The sequence below is a fragment of the Nannobrachium achirus genome (genome assembly GCF_963921795.1).
Source record: "Nannobrachium achirus genome assembly, chromosome: 20".
Lineage (NCBI taxonomy): Eukaryota > Metazoa > Chordata > Actinopteri > Myctophiformes > Myctophidae > Nannobrachium > Nannobrachium achirus.
Window position 1 is genome coordinate 17,112,427 of NC_137827.1, and position 9,959 is coordinate 17,122,385.

General features: G+C 41.3%; 1 protein-coding gene across 1 annotated transcript in view; it reads right to left on the reverse strand.

The window, feature by feature from the left end:
* Nucleotides 1-6,301, reverse strand: part of LOC308305968 (inverted formin-2) — a gene marked incomplete at its 3' end in the record, with an annotated part of 30,923 nt that extends 24,622 nt beyond the window's left edge. Inside the window, exon 1 of the mRNA XM_080750867.1 lies at nt 6,178-6,301. The remainder of the gene's footprint in view (nt 1-6,177) is intronic.
* Nucleotides 6,302-9,959: the final 3,658 nt, after the last annotated feature.

The following is a 9,959-nucleotide window of genomic DNA, read 5'->3' on the forward strand; positions in this document are numbered from 1 at the left end:
ACCTTTTCATGTGAACGACCCCCCAAATGATATGTATTTGGCCACGGACCCCCATCTCAAAATATTTTCGTTCCAGGGACCCCCCAGAAGCAAAATTTGGGTTACAAATGTTCACTTAAAAATACACATTTTTCACGATCCTCACAAAAATAGCAGATCTACAAGCTTGCAGAGTGCCGCGCTGTGAGCTTGTATATCTGCTATTTTTCAATAGCTAAAGTATAAAATAATTAAGGCCCCTACACCTTGGGCCCTAGTAACTCAGTCCCACTTTTCCCCCCCTTGTGACGCCCCTGGTTACGACCCATCCCTGACAACTATTTAACCACTCCCTGACCTCGGATCTATCTCCCTTGAGTTATAATGGACGATCTGAATAGAGTACAATGGTCGCCAATGGAAGCTTTTTTTAACTGTAAAGATATTCCCAGCCATGAACAAAATTGTTAAGTCATTAAGTGTAGTCAGATAGCCTCGTAAACCAGCCTTCTCCTGAAATGGCATTCTCATTTGATTTGAATGATAATGCCATTTCAGGAGTGGGCTGGTTTACGAGGCTAGTAGTCAGAGCCCTCTATTGGAGAGTTGCGTCATCTCTGTTCACTTCTTGGGGCCAGGTCTTCTACATCAATTGGCGAATAGTGACAAAGCGCTGAACCGGAAGTTGGAATATATGGGTGACCGCTGCTGTTTCTGACCCTGCATTGGCAGAACTCTCTAATACAGTGGTTCTCAACCTGTGGGTCGTGACCCCCAGGGGCGTCCCCACATTATTTTGGGGGTCCCCAGATCATTAACTTAATGTGCAACATTGTTTTCTCATTCAACAGTAAATCACAACAACATAAAGTTTAAGTGTGTAGAGGGTATATGCACATTTCTAAGTGACAATTGATTCGAATTGAATGACTTTTAATATCTCTAAAATTACAAACTAGAAAGATGCAATTAGAAATTGCGAGTATGGTTGCTGACGGTTGCTGACTATATGTGAAGCTTGACCAATTGATTCCCTATTGATTCCCACTCCCATTGATTCCATATTGATTCCCTATCCCTGACATTTCCAATGGCAGCGGAAAAGTTACCCTAGAAGTCTATAAAGTTTCCCCAGGACTATAATCCCCAGTTCAAATATGATTATTTTGGGGGTCGCGGCCTGAAAAGGTTAATTAGAACCACTGCTCTAATACAAGGCTCTGGGTGTAGTGTGAACTACAATGTCTACTGTAGTTCATACAGTATTTCAACACAGTCATGGAACACGTGATTATATCATGACCTCAGACCACTTTGCTGGCTATTGTTTGCAGGCTTTGGCCCTGGTTTCCTCTGTTGCTGTAAAGCTGGAATCTCCTGCATGGATCAGGAGGAAGGAAAGGACTTGCGAGGGCCAGGAAACTCATGAGACAAATGTGTTCCTGAAACATTGCATGTTCCTCTTTCAAATGTCCTCTGCTTTGCTGAGTAGTAGCAGTGGATGGCAGGTTTTAAGGGGGATGTGTTTGTGTATCAACAGCTGAGTTACATTTCTAATGTCAAAAGGAGCTATATATAGTATATACTATTCTACTGCCTAGTGCCTACTCGAATGCTGCCAACTTCAATATACTGAGTGATCTGAGGTTGCACACGCACTCCGCCACTCACAACAGTTCACTCATTGTGCACAGAACATCCCGGCTTATCTGTCCCCTGCAGAAGCAGGCACTGTACAGTACATGATGAGCCGCAATGTTATTTCTTTCAAGAACATATGCAAATTGTCTGATATTAATAAGAATAATATTACACACACTATAACACACAAAGACTAGTCAAAAACAGAAATCTCACTGCAGTTTATGGAATCTTTCGAAACCAGTTTGCTTTCAAAATTTGGACAAGACGTTGTGGGCTGTAACATAACTCCCAGTTGTATTTGTTAGAAGTTAAGGTGAGTGAGGCTCAATGCTAGGTTTCTGGATGTCGTTACACTTGCCTTTTGTGATCAGATGTGCCAGATCTGTTGTCAGATCATGTATCCACATACTGTATTTGTCCACACGCTCAACTCTTCAACGCAACATGCTTCAATTTGCAATTGAATCCCTATAAAGAGGCCCTTGGGGGATGCAAGTGAATTCAAGTTTCATCCACTGTATACAAATGAATGCAGTAGGTAGCTGATTCAATTTAGACCGGTGGTTCCCAAACATTTCAGGTCAAGACCCAAAAGAGAGATTAGACATTTGTCTGGGAACCAAACTAGTGAAAACAGCAGATCTACATGCTCACAACACGTCGCTTTGTGCTGCGTTGTGAGCTTGTAGATCGCCTATTTTCAGTACTATTCCTTTTTATTTATGGGATTTCTTAGACGTGTTTGCTTGTTTGTTTGAAAATGCATACAATTATTTAAAAAATATATATTACTAAAAATTCAAAGGGTTTTCCATCCTTTGAAGTATATTTTTTGTTTTTTGTTGGAAAAGAAAATGGGATTTCTACTCGAGCCGTGGTGACCCATAACAATTGGTCTGTGACCCACAAATGGGTCAGGTCCCACTATTTGGGAAACAGTGATTTAGATAATGAATGCACACACTGTGACAAACCAGGGGAAACTGATATGTCAATCAAGCTCAGGCTGGGGGAGGAGATAGAGGCAGTTTACCATCTGCACTTTTGTAGCCACTTTGGCACATTGACACTGGTCACACCTACTGTAGCAGCCCATCAGGCCATCCTGTCATCATTGCCACATTGTTTCTTATTTCTTATTTTATTTTTGAGGTTATCAGTTGATTGGTTTTTATCTATAATTAGATATAAGAAACCTTGTCAGATACTTAGTCAGAGGTTAAAAGGTAAAAAGGTTTAAATAGAAATCAACGTTTTGACCTGGCATGGTCTTCTTCTATGAATCCTGCATTGTGGCTACGAGTGTGCTGCCTTTTTTCTTTACCTTTATACTTACTTACCAAGGTCAACCGTCAGCAGCACCTCACCAACACTGGCGTGTGCCCTCCCCAGTTGTTACTTAGTCAGAGTTACTCTATGAATAGAGTGCAAAAGGACCCCAATGTAAAAGCCATATTGCTTTCTTGGGTTTACGGTAAATCCTATTAGTATACCTTCTATCTGAACTGTACTGTCTTGGGCTTTTCCTATATGCGAACTGCTGATAAAGTATTCAATCAATCAATCAACCAATCAATCAATCAATCAATCAATCAATCAATCAATCAATCAATCAATCAATCAATCAATCAATCAATCAATCAGAGGTTAACAGGAAAGCATAAAATAACACCATTTCATGTTAATGTTCATGGAGGATTGGTGACTGGTTAGAAACATTTGCCAAAATGTATATCCCATAGAAATAAACATCCCAATTATATTCAACCAATAAGAAATACCGGTAACTATAAGCAATAACCATCTTAGATGTTTTCATTTGTCCTCCTCATGTAGTCTAATATCATTTCAGGCCAAGATTTGATCGTTTGGTAGTTGAGCACGCCTGTTTTTTGTAAAACATGTGATTACTTGTCCACAGCTTGTAATATCAGCATGAGTTGGCCCTGCGTTTTCCATGACTCACGGTGTTGCCTACAGTACCAAACAACCCTTTCATGCAGCAGAGCAGTGAAGTAACATCCTACTTTAGGTTCTGCCACGAGGAGAGGATACAGAATAGGAACTCTTTCCACATCATGTGGAATTTAAAATGTGTTCCCTGTGTGTGTGTGTGTGTGTGTGTGTGTGTGTGTGTGTGTGTGTGTGTGTGTGTGTGTGTGTGTGTGCGCGCACGCGCGCGCGCATGTGTGTGTGTGTGTGTGTGTGTGTGTGTGTGTGTGTGTGTGTGTGTGTGTGTGTGAAGGGAAGATGACAACATTATTTGTCCCCACTTCCCACATAGCTGCACTGGCTGTCAGTCACTGGGATCCAAACTCATTACGAGTCAGGTCACCTTGACATGCGGACCGGTTCAACAGTTCTCATATCTAAGCTGAGAGCATCACTTTATGTGTATAGCCCTTAATCCTGTTTAGAGATTTGATAGAGAGTGAAAAAAGACTGTATCAAGTATGTTATTTCCAGGCCGATTTTACAAATTATAGAGGGTACCCATCAGGCCGAGAATTAGCCTAGGAATCGGCCGGGCCAACACGCATCCACAGTTACATCCAGGACCCGGGAGGCAGCATGCAAAAGTGATGCATGGCGGACGGAGCAGCACATGAATGTAGGGAGCCGGAGCAGACTGCTGTCCACATAGTCAACGCCTGTCCTCTGTATAAACCACCCTCGGAGGCCGGCCTCTTCGATGTGGGACCTGAGACGAGGGTGTGGCTGTACGCTACTGATCTGGATATCTGATGATGACACACGAAGGAAGAAGAAGGCTATAGAATTTTGTCTTTTAGGGGCAAGGCCACTTGCTTGGCCTTTGATGTTGTCCATTTTTGAGGGCACAAAGGTCAAATGCCATGGCAAGAAGGCCATCAAATAATACAAGATTTAAGTCCTTTGAAATAATTAATTGAATTTAAGGGTTAAAGATGATTTAAAATGTATGACTATCTGCATTTAAATAAACTATGGTATATTTACAATCTGATCCATGCTCGAACATGCACCAATCACTGGTTTGGTACCGGTATAAAGATGTCGACTAAGGGGAGTTAGGAATTCAGAATCTCAAAAGACACTGGTGTCTACATATTGACAAGAGTGAGACACTGGTATCTACATGACAAGAAAGACACACTGGTGTCTACATACAGTATTGACAAGAAAGAGACAGAGGAGAAAGTGGTACAGTCAGCTGGGTTGGGGCATTAAGGCCACTGTGGCCTCAGGTCATGCCATTTTTTGGAGGGGCACAAGGCCAAAATGAGGGACAACAGCCATGGCCTTCATGGCCTCCCTGAAATTCCTGCCCTGGTACCAATTAGGCCTATAAATGACCAATTAAAATAGCACCGGATATATAGAGTTTGGCAAATAAAAGGTGAATTGACCCCAGTGAGTGCATGACAGAGAATCATTTCACGATAAATTTAAATCTCCATGATACGATTATTGTGAGTGTTTTTTTATCACGATAAACGATAATACCGATTATCGTTCCATCCCTACTGTCAGGTAGCCTGATTTCAGACTCAGCTTGCGCTTTACACTCTGAGAGTGGGCGGGGTCTATGGTCTGGAAGCAGGCTAACTGTCAGGTGCCCTATAGCCATTAGCTATGGAACTGACAAGTGATATGTGAACTGATATTAATTTAACACATGAAGACAGGATATCACTAAGTTTCTCGCTAGTTGTTGTGACCAACAATGAAATTCAATATTTCCCTTTCAGTATAGCAGAATATTAGCCTGAACATCTTGTTAAGTAGGCCTAATCATGTTGTAGAGTAGACAATATAGCTGCTCTTATGTCATCATAAAATTATCTAAAACCTTATCATTTCCTGCAGATTAGTCTATTTGTTGTATGACTAAATATGGAGTTTAGCCTGCCCTACATCTGGCACACAGCTGCCCAATTGCCCTTCCCTCCCCTCGCCACGTCTTGCAACTGTTGCAATGTTGTTGGCTACTTGAATTTGTAGCATATTCAGTAGCTATATTACGTCTATATATGTTGTCATAGAAGACTGCAGACTTTTCTGTTTTGATTTTCTATATCCCATATCTACAATTTAGTCCATATACGGTCATAAAGATCAATCTTTCTGAAACATTAACCAGATTTCACCACTCACAATGAAGATATCAGGGTTGAGGTTTCTGAAATGGTTCAGAATCATTTCACTCATAGGCTGCTGGGTTCTCAGACTCAGACTACAGGTAGTTGCTACTTATAGCCTACAGTAGTCCTACGTTTCTTTAGCCTATATTCACCCACAAGTCACAACGATCCTTGGAACAATATCAACGCTACGACACTTTCGCCGTTCCCATTATTTCCACATTCCTGAATAGACCAAATAACGGAACAGCCTCTGCCTCACTCAGAAAAACGGGGACGACCGAACCATATGTGTAGCAGCTATACTTTCTTGTAGGCATAATTATTGTATTGCATGCGTCGTTTGACATTTGACATCGGGTGAATTCTCATCGATATGCTTATTAATTTGCCTCCAAATAGCCTACGCGAGGCAATCAGATCACCTTACCTTGATCTTATTCCATAAATGACCACCACTTCAAAGAATCACGTTTCCAATTGATTTCAGACGCTGGCAGTTGTTTCTTTGTAGCCACTCTCGATCGAACGACCCGGCCGTCCTTTATCACAAACGCGGTCGGTCGATCTCCTATCAGACTTCTGTTCCAACACAGTGCGGGAGCAGCGGGACAAAGCGGTGCCTCGTACGCAGAATATCCATGTGAAATTATTATGCGCTCGCTTGCTTCACACAGGTCCTCCTAGTCCTATCTCATAGGATGCAGCCACAGCTGGACGGCCCCGCCTCTTCTTGCTACGGATGGACCAGCTCTACTCCAGTCCTCAGTCTCCTCCTCCCCTACCCTTCACTCATCAGTCATCATCACTGATGTGATGTGATGTGATCAGGCGTTACCTACGACAATGGATGGGAATGGGATGGGTTGATGATTAAATTCCTTTACTCAGTACTAGTCATGGTGAATCATGCAGACAGTGTGCATGTTGTCCAATGAATGGAATTCGTCTTTGAGATCTTCTTATCTGATGTGGGGGTAAATCGTCTCTTCTCTATCTATCTTGCTTATGGTGAAACACGCACGCACGCATAGGCCTACTGTATTCAATAGAGACTAGAGTTCACCATAACATAAGAGTTGAAAACAATACAAATAGCCTATAGGCAACCTATGGCACAGATGAGGGTAACCCCCACTGGCCTAAGTGCAGAGAGATGATTACCCTTTTACATATAAAATATTTAAAATCATGTATTCAATTAAATAAAGTCCCCTTACAACATCCTGTCACAGTTCTTGAATACAAACTCTAAACTCTGACTGGGGAGGGAGTCTGGGGTGCAGTTATGGCTCAGTCTGTCTAATGATCATTTATCCTGATAATTTCAAAATGTAAATAAAATAAGGTTGTTATATATATGGACAATCAAAATCTGCTGGAAATGTTTTAATTTTGATTTGGTGTCATAATCAAACATAGGCCTATTGTTGATATGGCACACTGACTGTCAGGACAATAAAAACATGGCACTTCATGTCAAAAAGGTTGCTGACCCCTGGACAAAAACACAACAATAATTTATATATATATATATATATATATATATATAGATAGATAGATAGATAGATAGATAGATAGATATAGGCCTATAGATATAGATACTATATATACTAATATACTGTTAATGATTATTACATTTAGTCTAGTGATAAGTGTTTGGCATTTCTTTGCATCTGTCTCTCATAATAATCTCTCGAGACAGCTTCAGAGTCGCTACGCTTCAAAGGAAGAGAGACAGGCCGAGTGGTTGTCGCCCTTGCTTTGATGATGTGGTTTCCAGATTGCTCTCATAAGGAAGGACGCAGCATCAAAGTACAGCTCTTACAATGAATTCCATTCAATCATGTCTTTCATTACTCACTCATAAATATCATATGATTACACCTGTCATTCTGAAGTTTATTTACCCATTGTTCCATAAGCATAACTCTGGCATCACGGAGTAGTTGTGTACAGTTTCTCAACAACATCAGGATTCCTGTTGAAGCTTCCTTGCCAAACAAAAAACAAGTTAAACTTTATTCCTGTTGAAGCTTCATTCCTGTTGAAGTTTCATTCCTGTTGAAGCTTCATTCCTGTTGAAGCTTCCTTGCCAAACAAAAAACTAGTTAAACTTTAGTTGGTAGAACTTGATCTCCTCCTGTCCTTAAGTAACACTGCCATGTGTACAGTGCATAATTGCTGTCGGCCAGGGACCTTGTAACTTCATATTTCAACTTTCTTTTTCATGAAAAGTTAAATAAATCCATAACCAGACGAATCAATTCACATCGAAATAAGACTCAGGGACAGCCCAAACGTATATTCGTAAATTTCTATATTGAGAGAGGTATAGTACAGAAATAGGTAGGCCTACCGTACAGAAACAATGGTTCAATGTTTCATGCTCTCTCTCTCTGCCAAGATGATGGACAACAAGGGGAAATCCCCTTAAGGCAACCCCCGATAAGGCAAACTGGGCAAATGTACTGCCCGGGTCTCCTAACGTACTGATAGGACAAAATGCAAATCTCCTTCTGCCGTCCCGTTAAGGAAATTAATAAAGAATTTTGAGCAATACAATGGTTATATGTCACAGTTATTGTCCACGACATTGCAAGTGGCGCGAAGGCCAGCGGACCTTGGTCCTGCTCTTCGTGGGCCGGCCGCGCGAGTTACGAAGCCGTGGTGAATGCAATCTGGCAAGCGCACGATAAACGCATGAATGGGATGAAACGCGATGCAGGTGAGCTCACATTTCACCATAACAAAAGGAGGTTTAGTACATTTTGCCTTATATGTACTTTGCCTTAACAGGCTTTTGCATTACGGTCCAAACAGTTGCTCACAGAATATAACTTCATGGTCATATAGAGCCTCATTCAAAATTACCTATCAGCCTTCATCATACACAGAGTGTCACACAAACTTAGTGAAAATAGCAAGCTCACATTCTTTTCCAACTATTTAAAACTGTTAATATAATACAAACCTGTGTGAAGTGAGTGGTGCTCACTCCACACTTCACACTAGAAAATACTGTTCCTAAAGAAACAGAGTGGGTTCGAGGAGCACACTATGATGGTGACATACGGTACATCTGCTCATCATTTGATTGTCCACTTATTTTCAGAACTGTACATCTGGGGCTCATCATTATATTGTTCAATCGGAAAAGGGACATGAATAGAGGGACGTATATAGCCTACACAAGGACATACACAGTCACATAGGCTATTGGAGCGGCTAACACACAAAAAAAGGGACATACTGTACAACGGACAGCAACTAAATACCATATAATATACGGTGTGATCACACACGCAAAAACGCACGCGCACGCGCGCGCACACACACACGCACACGCACACGCACACGCACACACACACACACACACACACACACACACACACACACACACACACACACACACACAATTGCTGCTAACTTTCTTATACCCCACATTGCAGCTCAGTTCTGAGACCCAAGTGAACATGTGGATAGTTAAACAAAACAGGATTTGCATATCTGTGCTCTTCCCAGATTAATTAACCACACCATCTAAATGTAGGCCTATACTATCTGTTATGAACCCAGTGTCACAATAATAACATTCGCCTATTCACTAAAGACTGTTTACTTTTATTGTGTTCTCTCTCTCTCTCTCTCTCTCTCTCTCTCTCTCTCTCTCTCTCTCTCTCTCTCTCTCTCTCTCTCTCTATATATATATATATATATATTCAAAATAATCTCTCTATCACATACTCCTAAGTTTACTGCTCTGTCATGGGGTCTGTCGTGACCTTTTTTGCTTTTTACTCGATTACTAAATAAATACTTGTCAAACAATGTCAAACAATGTCAACTTGGATCTGTCTGTGAACTGTTAGTTGTGTTGTTTTAATTAAATCTCAAACATGTAAGCCACAATTTCAATTAAGAAATGGTGAGTGCACCGAAACAACCAACCCCGTTGACAGGGTTGATTGTTCCCATCGATGTGGGTCAGCTGTTCTGCTATTCTAAATGTCACGGTAAATAAATGTATATTAAAAAAATCTAACTCATAGAAAGTGTTCAGAGACATGTTTTTTTTACTTAATGTCAACAGTGTATTTTTCCCCCTAAATCACCAACCTGCTCACCGGGAGCAACTAGGGATTCAGAGTCTTGCTCAAGGACTCAGCCTGGGATTGAACTGGGACACTTCGGGGTCCTATACCCCTGAGC